General features: G+C 48.4%; 1 protein-coding gene across 1 annotated transcript in view; it reads left to right on the top strand.

Moving 5' to 3' along the window:
* The window catches only part of CNOT1 (CCR4-NOT transcription complex subunit 1), a 1,017,784-nt gene that overhangs the window by 697,048 nt on the left and 306,277 nt on the right, over window positions 1-14,459 (top strand).

The raw sequence follows: 14,459 nt of genomic DNA, 5'->3' as shown, positions 1-14,459 counted from the left end.
TGAAATAGGTTTATTGAATTTTCAGATACAACACATGAAGGATGCAGTGGGTTCAGGATAGATTGGATAGCATTTACTTAAAAAAAAAAAAACCACCTTAGTCTGCCTATAACCTAGGTGGAATACAATCAACACACACACAAACAACATAAAACACAATCTACCAACATAAAAATCGTCTTAGACTTTGCACCCTCAGAATGATATCTGCACTGCATGAAACACTTGCACAAACAAATTGCAATAGTCCACCCTTGACAAAATTAAACTCTGTACTACTGTCATACTGCTCAGTAACATTGATTTCAGTTTAATCAAACGCAATTGGAAAAGAAAAAGCCTGAACTACATGTGAAACTTGATATTGATTGTCAAACAGGTGTCCAGCATCATTCCCAATGATTTTAACTGATGTTTCACAGGTAACACTATGTTGTCAACCTTCAGAAACTCAGGGCCAATTACTCTTTTCAGATCTCCCCACCATCATAATTTTAGTTTTTGTATATTCAATATTAACCTGTTCTTTCATCCAACATCATCTAAATGAGGAGGTGGCCTAGCCATTATTTACTTCATCCTGTTCTTTAAGCAAATACTATCCGGAAAACAGCAATACCGTAATAGATTGAACATGTTCTCATATACAAAGACTTCCCTCCCTCCTGCAATATTCTGTCCTACCCAAACCTGAGTAGAGTAACACATGTTCTGAAAACAGAAAATTTCATTATTAGAGGCATAAACTTGGGAACATCATCCATGGGTACCACCCAAGTAAAATGCCTTCCAGGATCCTCAGATAGCAGCAATAACAACCAAGTACTGAATGTGATCAGAGAAGAGAATAAAGATTTTAATACTAATATTGTAATCCACCTGAGGACAAATGATCAGGCCAACAGCAACACAATTAGAGTGCAGAGAGAGGAGCTAAAGTGTTTGGTTCAGCCTGTAGCTTTTTCTGCCTATGGAAAGGGAGAGGAAAGACTATGTAATACAGGGAAGTTTAATAAGTATCTCAAAACCTGGTGTCAGCAAGATGTGGCAACACATAGAAAAACAAAAGGCTCTACTGTTATGATGGTCTTTCTGTGGCAGGAAAAAGGATCCTTGGGGATGAATTCACACAGTATGTTTCTAGGCATTTAAACTACGGGGGGGGGGGGGGGGGTGCATTTAAACTAGGAAATGGAGGCATTCAGAAAGTCACCCCCAGCAAAAGCATAACAGTGGGAGGGGGTTGATAAACTTTATTTTAAAAAAATCCTCTTAGCAATTCATTCGTTAGCAACAAATGCTCGCAGTCAAAAAAAGTTCAGGATTTGCAAACCTTGATGTTTGAGGCAGACACATATATTGTTGCTGTCACAGAGACATGGTTTAGTGATTCCCATAAATGGGACACAATACTAGACTACAATCCTTTTTTTGGAAGGATAGATAGGCCAAAAGAGGTGGACACTTAATGTGAAAGACAATATTAAAACAGCTGACATGCAGGGAACCTGGGGAAAAGCGGAAGCAATAGGCATCATCCTAGAAAGAGTAGCTCTCTGTAGTTATATATGCTAGTCTAATTTCATGCAGATTCATTGCTGATCCTCAGACTGACAGCTAAGAGGCCACAAACACGACACGTTCAGGAACCTGAAAGTGACAGCATATCAGTAGCCATCAAAACCAAGCTCCAACTGTGGTAACATGTGAACAATGAGTAGGATGTGTTGCTTAGTGCGCTCCTTTGCACGCCCAATACTATGCAACCTAACTTATGCATTAATATGCTCAACAGCAGAGTTTTTCACCATTTTTGCTTAGCTATTTTTCATTTTTTTTCTTTCTTACCATGTCCTCTGCCTCGCTCATCCCAGTTCTTTGGAGTTAGACTTGCCTGCTCTCGACTTATTCCTTGGCCTGAGGTATGGGTCTTACATTATATTGTAATGTGTTCCTTGAACATCCCAGATCCATTACCCACATGCCAAACACTGATTAGGCCTTCTGAACTCAAGCTTGTTGAGGCATAAACAATTCTTGATTTGTATCACAGAATTTTGGCTGGCTGCTATTGATCTTTCCTATCTTACCCAAGCAACCCCACCTAATTTTCTTACTCTCCACTATATAGTAGACATCTAAACGAGGCAGTCTAGCCGTTATGTACCCATCAAAACTATCAATCCACCCAATGGCCACATATAAAATGACTCTGTTAGAAACACTACAATTTAGACTCACAGGTTACTCTACTGCTCTTGACTTTGTTCTTCTTTACTTGCCACTGCCACTCTCCTCTGCTTCCTTCCAAACTCTGCAGGCAGTTCTTACCCAGTACTACCTGATATCACAGCAGCTGCTCATCTTGGCAGACTTCACCATACATACTAATTGTTTTCAAGCACTTTTTCTGGAGGACCTCTTTGCTTTCCTCACAGATCTCTATCCCACACAGCAGGCAAGACATACTTTAGATTTTTAACTTCCCTCACCAGCACCTTCATTCCACGGATCTCTTGTCCCATTCCTCTGCCCTGGGTGGATCATTTCTTTTATTACATTTGACATATCAGCTCACTATCGACACATAGACTTCCACTTTACAAAACATTTGAGATCTCAAAAATCTCACCATTGAATCCTTTTCAAAGATGCTAGCATTTCAGAAAGAAACACTTTGATCATCAATCTTACAAACTTGCTAATCAATTAGCCCTGTTACAGACTCGTATGGTCACAAAACATAAGCAATACCACGAAACATGGTACAGTCCCAATCTTCATCTCTTGAGAAGACAATTGCGACACACTGAACGCATTTGGCGAAAACACCATACTTCCTCCAGCCATGAGCACTATGAAACAGGCACGTACTTACAAGACAGCGATCATTGAAGCAAAAAGGAAATGTTCAGCACAAAGAACTCTAGCACCTCGTTCTGCGAGAAAGTACCAAATTCTCATCTCTTATCCATTACACTCATTGCCCAAATATCAAGTCAGCAAGTCCCATCTAATGACCTTGCACATTTCTTTGAGGATAAAATTTCTTCCCTATGTTCATCCTTTTCTAACTCTGCTACATCAGGAAGCACAGCTCTACATTAACACCCCTGGACCTTCCCACAATCAACTATGCATGAGGTAATACAGATGGTCAAAACTACCACTGCCTCATATGATCTACCATCTTGCTACATGAAAAGGTTTCAGAATACTGTTTCTCCTTACCTTCTAACCATAACCTTGAGTCTTTGACAAGGAATAGTTCTATAATGATGGAAACTGGCTTCCATCTGTCCCAAAATTACACTAAGATTCCCAACTCCTTGGCCTCCAACTATCGACCGATGATAAAAATTCTGTATATTTCTAAAATCACTGAACATACCATTTTGAACCAATTGAAAATTTGTTTAGAACTAACGCACTGCACTCTTTTCAGATTTTAGAAAATCATAGTACAGAAATGGCACTCTTGTGTATTACCACGCACGTTTACCAGACTCTGGACCAAGATGGGGGGCACTCATACATTCTCATCTCTTAGCGTTCAGCCTGAGAGACAATGATCTTACTCTCTAGATTAGAGACCATAGGCATTATTGTTACTGTCCTGGAGTGGTCAGGTCAGATTAACTGCTCTGTGAATGAATTCCTCTTACTCGCGCCCCTGTGGGGTTCCACATGGATCTATCCTTGCTCTAATACTTTCCAACATCTTTGTCACCGCTCTTCTCTTATTCAGTCGCTCAGCCTGACAGCATTCATACATGTGGATGACATCCAGATCCTTGCAACTCTGAACTGAGAACAGAGGAGATTATGAACCTCAAGTGAGTGTCACATATAGCTGACTGGCTTTAACTACATAAATTAAAGCTTAATCCAGAGAAGATTAAAGGACTCCTTATAGGATGCAAGATGTGTCCTACAAGTTGTGAAGAGTAAGAGATGGTCCTATCCTGGGCAGGCCCCTAGATGGTGCTGTGCCCCTAAAAATGTCCAGGATGTCCGGGTGAGCCACTAGAGAGGGAGCCAGTAGGGGCCGGGATAGGTGGAGGTTGCTAGGACCGGGGAGAGTCCTGGGATGGCTACAGGTGCAGGCGGTTATGGGCTGGGTCCTGTTTAGCTATTAACCACTTTATACCCCACCTGAGTTGGGAAAGGAAGAGAAGAGAGCTGGTAGCTGAAGAAAGAGAATCCCCCTGGAAAGAACTGGCTGAACCCTATGGACTTGTGGTGGACTGTGTGCTCAAGGCAGGCTGGGGTAAGAAGTCTCTAAAGCATTAGTGTTGGACTGTGTAGCCTCAGTACTTAGAGGAACTGTGTGTCCAAAGAAGGAAGGACTGGGTGTCCAGGACTGTGTGTCCAAAGCAAGTAGGATTGTGTGTCCAGGACTGTGAGTCCAAAGGAGGTGGGTGGCGTGTCCCAGTACTGAGAAGCAGGCTGCAAAGCCTGGGGTTAGAAGTCCCCAAAGTATTGAAGTTAGTACTGAGCCCAGGTATCTGTGTGGAGAGGCTCAGTGTGAAGATATGTGAATGTATAAAGTATTTAAGCTAGAAGAAGTGTGCCCAGGGGCTGGAATAAAGAACTGGCTGAGGAATATGCTGTTGGTGAGACCTGTTTACTTTTGCCTCTGGAGAACCAGGTCACCCTGAGTGAGAAAGGGTAGTGTGCTAATCTGCATACAATTTGCATACTGAGAACCAGCTCACCCTGAGTGAAAAAAGGCCCAGGATCTTGAGGTTGGATTGCTCAGGATGCGGGTAAGAGATCGGTTGGAGTCCTGCTCAGAGTCCACAGGCCAGTGAGGCCTGCTGGAGAGTGGGAGCAGAAGCCTCATCTTCACGTGTAGTTCCAATCACTTAGTCACCCCTATAACCTTCTGCTCCTCAGTGTAAAAAAAAAAAAAAATTAGGTAGTAGGGACTATTCTTGATAACTCTTGATTCTCTAGCCCCACATTTCCAACACTATTGAGTCTTGTTTCTTCAAACTAAAACAGATTTGTTCTGTACACAATCTTTTTGATACAAAAGCACTACATATTGTCACTTCTTTGTCATAACAAGACTATTCTACTAAGTTTCTGCTTCAGGGTCTTGTGTACAGGACGAGTGAACATGAACATAATAGATGACAGCAGATAAAGACCTGTACGGTCCATCCAGCTAGTGCAAAATTCTGTTAAGTTCTTTACTGGATCAAAGAAATATGACCATGTTACTCCCCTCCTGCAGGCAGAACACTGGCTTCCAGTCTCACATAGAATCACATTCAAACTTCTCCCGCTAGTACATAAGATATATCATTCTGCCACTCCCCTCTATCTTTCAGTTATTAATCCCATATTCCATATCATCATGCTGATCAATCCATAGACTGGTGGGTTGTGTCCATCTACCAGCAGGTGGAGATAGAGAGCAATCCTTTTGCCTCCCTATATGTGGTCATGTGCTGCCGGAAACTCCTCAGTATGTTCTCTATCTCAGCAGGTGGTGGTCACACACAGCAGCAGCTCTGGCTAGGCCTCCAAGCCTAATTTTTAGGTTTTGTTGAGTGCCTGGGGTTGAGGGCTCTTCTTGAGCAAGTGCAAACCTGGTGGCGCCAGGTCCCTCCTTTTCTCCCCCCTCCTGCTGGCTCCGTTAAAAAAAAAAAATTTTGGACGTCCTTAAAGGCGTTTATTTCGACGTTTATTTAAACGTTTATTGCAGCTACTCACTGGGACACCAGGTCGTTACAGCTCGGAGCGAGAAGCAGGTAATTTTTACCTTTTTATAGCGGGCAGGGGGTTCCCCGATCGATCTCCACGTGGCCTATGGCGTTGGAGGGCGAGGGCGCGAAGAATCGCTCCCCGGACCGCGTGTGCGCTGTTAGCGGGGATGTGGGGGTCTTAAAGTCTGATTCGCCCTTGTTGGGTGTCAGTTCAGAGACCGGTCAGTGTCCCGGGTCTTCCTCCGGTGCGGCGGTTTTTCCCGCCATAAGCGCCCATCCCCCGCTGCTCGCCTCCGCCATCTTGGCCGGCCACTCTGCTCGGACGGCTTCTTCTTGGGCCGCCCTTGAGCTGGGAGACGTTAATGCCATGGCCGCCCTTGATTTGGGCGACGGCAAAAAAAGCGGCTAAAGTTAAGCGCCGTTCTTCCCGCGCGGCTCCTTCTCGGAGTGTCGCGCCGGACGCCATCTTGGATGCGCAGCATGTTTCTCCCCCGCTCTTGCGAGCGCCGGTTGAGGGTGCGTCTAGGGCTGTGGCCCAGGCTGCTGAAGTGCTCAGTCTGGGGGGTTTCTCCCCCAAGTTTATTTTGCTGCTGCATCAGGCCTTTCTTATGCAAAACGCTGCCCCTTCTCCCTTGTCCATAAAGGGGTTGAGGCCCCCGGAAGTAAACGCCCTTGGGTGGATTCCCAGACCTTAGAGGACTCTGTTTCCTCTGATGTAGATGAGTGCAGCGTATCTGAGGTCTCCCAACGGTCCTTTGGGGATTCCTTGGAGGAGACGGATTCCCGCTCGGATGGAGCGGATGACCCCTCTGCAGCACGGATCTTTCACTCAGAGGATTTGCCCAACCTGTTACTGCAGGCCATGAGCATTTTGAAGATTTCCTCTCCAGAGGATGTCTCTCCCTCAGCCCCTGTTGGCTTCGCCATTATGCTGGGGACGAAGCGCCCGCCTAGAACCTTCCACGTGCATGATGCCATGCACACCTTATTTTCGGCTCAATGGGATGTCCCGGAAGCGAGCCTTAAAGTGGCTAGGGCTATGTCCCGCCTCTATCCTTTGCCTGAAAGTGAACGGGAGGCCTTTCTTTGGCCTACCGTGGATTCTTTAATCACTGCGGTGACTAAGAAAACGGCGTTGCCGGTGGAAGGTGGCACGGCCCTAAAGGACGCCCAAGACAGAAGATTGGAGGCGGCCTTAAGGTCGTCCTTTTAAGGCGGCTGCCTTAAGTTTGTAGGCCTCAGTTTGCGGCTCCTACGTGGCCAGGGCGTGCCTGACGATTGTGCAGCGGGCTTCCCCCTCGGATCCTTCCTTGAGGGCTGATTGGCCGGCCCTGGAATCGGGCTGGGCTTATTTGGCAGACTTACTGTATGATGTCTTGAGAGCCTCGGCTAAAGGTATGGCTCAGACAGTCTCTGCGCGGCGGTGGCTTTGGCTGAAACATTGGTCTGCGGGCCACGCCTCTAAGTCCCGCCTGGCTAAGTTGCCTTTTAAAGGCAAGCTGCTCTTTGGGGACGAGCTGGACAAAATTGTGACCGATCTCGGCACGTCTAAGGGCAAGTGGTTACCAGAGGTCAGGGCTCGGGCTAGTGCTCGCCCCGGTAACTCCAGAGGACGGTTTCAAGAAGCCCGTCGGTACCGCCCGGGCAAGTCGGGCTCCTCTGCCCCCTCTTCCTTCAAGAGGAACTTCTCCCCCAAGCAGCATTCCTTTCGCAGAGACCGCCGTCCCGGAGGTGCGCCCTCCGGTCCTCCCCCAGGGTCTCGTACCCAATGACGGGGTCCTGGTCCATGGCCCAGTGCAGAGACCAGGGTAACTTCAGACGCTTGGGTGCTGGAAGTCATCAGAAACGGCTACAAGCTAGAGTTCTGCGACCCTTAAGAGACGGGTTTGTACTCTCTCCCTGCAAGTCTCCGGTCAAAGCTGTGGCAGTGCAGCAGACCTTGGACAATCTGATCCGCCTGGGCGCGGTCGTTCCGGTGCCAGAAAATCAGCTTGGCAAGGGACATTACTCCATTTACTTTGTGGTACCAAAGAAAGGAGGTTCTGTACGGCCTATCCTCGACCTCAAAGGGGTCAATCGGGCCTTGAAAGTTCGGCACTTTCGCATGGAGACTCTCCGCTCTGTTATAGCGGCAGTGAAGGCAGGGGAGTTCCTGGTATCCTTGGACATCAAGGAAGCGTACTTGCATATTCCCATCTGGCCTCCTCATCAACGCTTTCTGCGTTTTGCAGTCCTGGGCCGACACTTCCAGTTCAGAGCCCTCCCGTTCGGGTTGGCTACTGCTCCGCGGACCTTTTCCAAAGTAATGGTGGTCATCGCGGCCTTCCTGCGAAAGGAAGGCGTACAAGTCCATCCTTATCTGGACGACTGGTTGATCCGAGCCCCCTCTTATGCAGAGTGCGGCAAAGCTGTGGACCGGGTGATTGCTCTTTTGAGCTCCCTGGGGTGGATCATCAACTGGGAGAAAAGCCAGCTGCGCCCGACTCAGTCCCTGGAGTATCTGGGAGTTCGATTCGACACCCAAGTAGGCAGAGTGTTCCTGCCGGACAATCGGATTGTCAAACTTCAGGCTCAGGTGGACCAGTTCCTAGTAGCCTCTCCGCTCCGGGCTTGGGACTATGTGCAGCTGTTGGGCTCTATGACGGCCACGATGGAAGTAGTGCCCTGGGCCAGGGCTCATATGAGACCTCTACAACACTCTCTGCTGCAGCGCTGGACTCCGGTGTCTGAGGATTATGCTGTGCGCCTTCCCTTGGACCCAGCAGTGCGCAAGACGCTGAGCTGGTGGCTGCAGACAGACAAGTTGTCTGCAGGGATGCCTCTTGTGACCCCGGAGTGGATTGTCGTCACGACGGACGCCTCTTTGATGGGCTGGGGAGCCCACTGCTTGGGAAGGACAGCGCAGAGGCTCTGGTCTCCTGCAGAGGCAAAGTGGTCTATCAACCTCCTGGAACTCAGAGCCATTCGGTTGGCGCTTTTGGAGTTCCTCCCGGTACTGGCGTTGAAGCCAGTACGGGTCCTGTCGGACAATGCCACGGCTGTGGCCTATGTCAACCGCCAGGGAGGTACCCAGAGCGCCCCTCTAGCCAAGGAGGCCATGAATCTATGCCAGTGGGCGGAAGCGAACCTGGAACAGCTGTCAGTGGCCCACATTGCCGGAGTCATGAATGTCAAGGCGGACTTTCTCAGTCGCCATACCTTGGATCCCGGAGAGTGGCAGCTATCTGCTCAGGCGTTCTTGGACATCACGAAGCGCTGGGGCCAGCCGAGCCTAGATCTGATGGCGTCATCGGCCAATTGCCAAGTGCCGCGCTTTTTCAGCAGAGGACGGGACCCTCGATCCCTGGGAGTAGATGCTCTTCTCCAACAGTGGCCGACACAGGAGCTTCTCTATGTGTTCCCGCCCTGGCCCATGTTGGGCAGGGTGCTAGACCGGGTGGCAAAGCATCCGGGCCGGATAATCCTGGTGGGTCTGGACTGGCCCAGACGTCCCTGGTATGCGGACTTGATCAGGCTCTCAGTGGACGATCCTCTGCGGCTGCCAGTGGAGAAGGGCCTGTTGCATCAGGGTCCCGTGGTGATGGAGGATCCCTCCCCCTTTGGTCTTACGGCCTGGCTATTGAGCGGCAGCGTCTGAGAAAGAAGGGCTTCTCAGACAAGGTCATTGCCACTATGCTAAGAACGAGGAAGCGCTCTACTTCTACTGCTTACGCCAGGGTTTGGCGTACCTTTGCAGCATGGTGTGAAGCAGGCTCACTTTCTCCCTTCACTGCTCCAATTTCTTCAGTGTTGGCGTTCCTGCAAGAAGGTCTGGAGAAAGGCCTGTCGCTCAGTTCCCTTAAAGTCCAGGTAGCGGTTCTGACTTGCTTCAGGGGCCACCTGAAGGGTGCTTTCCTGGCTTCGCAGCCAGATGTGGTGCGCTTTCTCAAGGGAGTTAATCACCTGCGCCCTCCTCTGCACTCAGTGGTGCCTGCGTGGAATCTCAACCTGGTGCTAAGAGCCTTGCAGAAGCCGCCTTTTGAACCCTTGTCAAGGGCATCTCTGAAAGACCTGACGTTGGAAGCAGTCTTTTTGGTGGCTATCACTTCAGCCAGAAGAGTTTCCAAGCTCCAGGCACTCTCATGTCGAGAGCCCTTTTTGCAGTTCACTGAGGCAGGAGTGTCTATTCGCACAGTGCCTTCCTTCCTGCCCAAGATTGTTTTTCGCTTCCATGTGAATCAGCAGCTCTGTCTCCCTTCCTTTCGTAGGGAGGACTAGCCAGAGGAATTCTCTGCTCTCAAATATCTGGATGTGAGACGAGTCGTCATCAGATACTTGGAAGTGACCAATGATTTCCGGAAGTCGGATCATCTGTTTGTCCTGTTTGCAGGTCCTCGTAAGGGTCTGCAGGCTGCTAAGCCTACAGTGGCAAGATGGGTCAAGGAAGCCATTGCAGCGGCTTATGTGGCCGCGGGGAAGGTGCCGCCTATCCAGCTGAAGGCTCACTCCACTAGAGCTCAGGCGGCCTCGATGGCAGAGGCCGGGTCCGTCTCCTTGGAGGAGATTTGCAAGGCGGCAACTTGGGCATCGGCCCATTCCTTCTCCAGGCATTACCGCTTGACTGTGGCTGCTCGGGCAGAGGCCCGGTTTGGAGCTTCAGTGTTGCGGTCAGGGATTTCTATGTCCCGCCCTGGGTGAGTACTGCTTCGGTACATCCCACCAGTCTATGGATTGATCAGCATGATGATATGGAAGGTAAAATTATGTATCATACCTGATAATTTTCTTTCCATTAATCATAGCTGATCAATCCATAACCCCTCCCAGATATCTGTATTGTTTATATTCTGGTTGCATTTCAGGTTCAAGTTTAGTCTTCAGTTCCTGTTCAGGAGGACTTCGTGTTCAAGTTTTTCAATGGATTCTTCAAGTGTTGAGACGAATTTGTGTTACAGTGAGCTGCTGCATTCCTCTCCCCTCCGTTTTACGGGGCTGGATTGAGACTTAAATTCTGCCGGCGCTCCCTCCCGCTTCGTGCGGCAGTAGGGCAGCTTTGTACCCCTCCCGCTTCGGCGGTGTTAGGGTCAGTCAGCTCCTCCCGCGGTTGCGGTTGCAGGATAAGCCAGATCCCCCCGCATCGGCGGGTGTGGTGTCCCTCCCCCGCTCCGCGGGGATGAGCTGGACGGATTCCCCTCCCCCACTTGTGTGGGGATGAGCTGGGTTAATTCCCCTCCCCCGTTTCGGCGGTGGTGAGCTGGGCAGAGTGTCCCTTTGTGGGTGTAATTCTCTAAGTGCTGAGTCCTGCGGATGGAGCTTGGATATCGACATACTGAGGAGTTTCCGGCAGCACATGACCACATATAGGGAGGCAAAAGGATTGCTCTCTATCTCCACCTGCTGGTAGATGGACACAACCCACCAGTCTATGGATTGATCAGCTATGATTAATGGAAAGAAAATTATCAGGTATGATACATAATTTTACCTTCTCCTGCTAGAACCCTGCATTCAACTCATGCTATTCAACTAGTTATACCCTCTTTCAGGTCGATTTGCTTTGACTTTATTTGTACACACATTTCAGTGTCACTGCCCCTACCATATAGAACACTCTGCCCGTGTCACTTCACTTTGAAGACTCATACCTTAGATTTAAATCTAAACTCAAATACCTCTTTTGAGATGTGTATGATCTGCCTGTTGGCATTGTGTCTGAGTGATCAGTGTCCTATGTTGCTCTGATCCTTCCTCTTTTCTTTTATGTTTCAACATTTTTATTGATGACATTTCAAAGAGAGAAACAAACCATAAACATCAATCTGACTATACAGTGTTGTAACTAATAACTGGTGTCCAAACAATAAAGAAAACAAAATGGTACAGTCCGTCATCCTTTTTTTATTTTTTTTTTTAATTTATAGAAGTCTTTATTAATTGTCATTTAGACAAAGCAAGCCAAGAACAGTACATAACATTTCACACCATATCAAATCTGCAGTAAATGTAACAAAGTACCAGATAGAAACAAGAAGAACAGCACTATCCCATCATCCAATTATACTTCAGAATTTAACAGTTTTTTGAAAAAATTATTTAACCCCTCTCTGGAACCTTACAGCTTCCTTATTCTCCCCCCCTCCCCTCCCTCCCTCTCCTCCCCCCTCCCCCCCTTGCATTTCAATTAAGTAATTATCCAGAACAAGCGTTCAAAAAAGGTTTCCATATTTTATCCCACTTAGGCAGGGTTTTCTTTTTAACTGCTGTCAATCGCTCCATCTCACATATATAATGCACCTTTGTAATCCAACCCACCAATGAGGGTACTAGCGGAGATTTCCAACTTCTGGCCAGGTTTATACGAGCTGCCTGTAAGGCCCCTCTCACCATATACCATTGGCTACTTGTTAAGCCCGTGGGTCTCTGGCCCAATAAGAAGATTAAAGGATGCCACTGCACAGATCTGCCCACCCAGGCCTGAAGGCGAGACCGGACTCCCCTCCAGTATGCTACTGCTTTAGGACAGGTCCACCAAATGTGGCCCATTGTCCCTTCTCCTCCACAGTTTCTCCAACAACTCGCTGTGACCTTAGGGAACATCTGGTGCAATCGTTGCGGAGTAAGATACCACCTATAAAATACCTTAAGCGAGTTTTCCTTAACAGCCACTGCTATAGTGGATTTCAAAATACCCTTCTCCAATTGCAACCACTCCTTTTCAGGTAAAGTGAAATTTAGCTCCTGCTCCCATCTTCTACGATGCAAGTGGGATGGTTTTAATTGTGTCCCCAAATAGCCATAAAGACGAGATATCAATCCACGTGTACTGCGAGAGTCCACACACACTTCTTCCAAGGGATGGACCTCCCTCCTTCGGCACTCCACATATGCCGGTTCTTTCAAAAAGTGTATCAATTGCCCATAGGCATAATGTTCACAGGTATGAAGCCTATAGTCCGCCACCAATGTCTCAAAGGGCACCAACTTTTCACCTATATATAGTTGACCTAACATTTCCACACCCGAGGTAGCCCATTTACGAAAAACCGTATTCCCCATTCCCGGGCCAAACATAGGATTGTCAACAATCGGGGCCAACCCCGACACAAGAGGTCGGCGCTCTTGGAACATTCGGTCCCAATAGTAGAATGTAGCCTGTATCATCGGCGGAAATCGTTCAACCTGTCCCCTATATTTAGCCGGTAGCCACATCAGGTGCCCCAGTCTACGAGAGCCAATCAAGTCTTGTTCAAGATGGACCCATAACTTATGATCTGCCCTTCGGAACCATTCCACAGCCGATCTAGCCTGCGCTGCACAATAATACCAGTACAGGTTAGGCACTCCAAGACCTCCCTCTCGCTTACTTCTATACAAGAATGCTCTTGGCAAGCGTGGTCGTTTCTGGTGCCAAACAAAGCGAATCAGGCCATCCTGAAGCTTAGATATGAATGCCCTGGGGACCCGCAGCGGCAGCACCTGGAATAAGTATAGCAGACGGGGTAATATATTCATTTTAAGTGCAGCTATGCGTCCCAACCAGGACAATTCCAACGAATCCCATCTGTCTAAATCCCTCAGGACCTCTTTCTGAAGAGCTGGGTAGTTAACAGCAAAGAGGTCCGCTAGGTTCCCAGGGATCTGTACCCCCAAGTATCTAATGTCTCGGTCAGTCCACTTAAATGCAAAGGAGGCCCTCAACGCCTCCATACGCTCCTGCGATATCCCCACTGCTAATCCCACAGACTTCCCCGCATTGAGTTTATAGCCAGATACCCTAGAGTAGGTTCCTATCTCTTTCATTAAGTTTGGAAGGGAAACCACTGGATTAGTTAAAGACAGGAGCACATCATCCGCAAATAGAGCAATCTTATATTCCTTATCCCTCACCCGCACTCCAGATATATCTACATTCTCCCGAATGGCAGCCGCCAGGGGCTCCATCGCCAAAGCGAACAGCAGAGGCGACAGAGGACATCCCTGACGAGTGCCACGGCCCAGTTCAAACATTTGCGAATTACCACCATTCACTCTTACACAGGCCCGAGGCGAGGTGTATAGTGCCTGAATCCATGTTCTAAAATAAGGACCAATTCCCACTCTATTCAAAACCTTATCCAGATACCCCCAGTGGACTCGATCGAAGGCCTTCTCCGCATCCAATCCCAGTAAAACCACTGGCAAGGCCCTCGACCGAGCCACAAAGAGCAAATCCAGTGTTCTACGGATGTTGTCCAGGGCCTGTCTGTTTGCTACAAAACCAACTTGGTCGGGGTGCACCAGGCTAGGCAGCATATCACCCAATCGATTTGCCAGGGTCTTGGCCAATATTTTTACGTCGGTATTGAGAATCGAGATGGGGCGGTAAGAGGCGCATTCCGTATTATCTTTCTCTGGCTTTGGTATCACCGCCACCCATGCTTCCATCATCGATGGCGGGAAAGGCGCACCCTCACGTACCGAATTAACAACCAACGTCAAATAGGGTGCCAATTCTCCCCCAAAAAGCTTAAAAAACTCATTAGTAAATCCGTCTAATCCCGGTACTTTCCCCGTTGGGAGTGCTTTAATAACTCGAATTACTTCCTTCACTGTCACCGGGGCTTCCAACACTTTTTTCTGAGAGTCAGTCAGCGCCGACATACCCAGGTCTGCCAAATATTGGTCAATGGCTTCAGTCTGTACAGCAGCATCCTCCTTATAAAGGTTCTCATAGAAGTGGGCAAACCGCTCTCTAATCTTATCTGATGTGTGCAGCATGGAACC

Source organism: Microcaecilia unicolor, chromosome 5, assembly GCF_901765095.1.
Source record: "Microcaecilia unicolor chromosome 5, aMicUni1.1, whole genome shotgun sequence".
NCBI classification, from domain to species: domain Eukaryota; kingdom Metazoa; phylum Chordata; class Amphibia; order Gymnophiona; family Siphonopidae; genus Microcaecilia; species Microcaecilia unicolor.
This window is presented reverse-complemented; position numbering and strand designations above follow the sequence as displayed.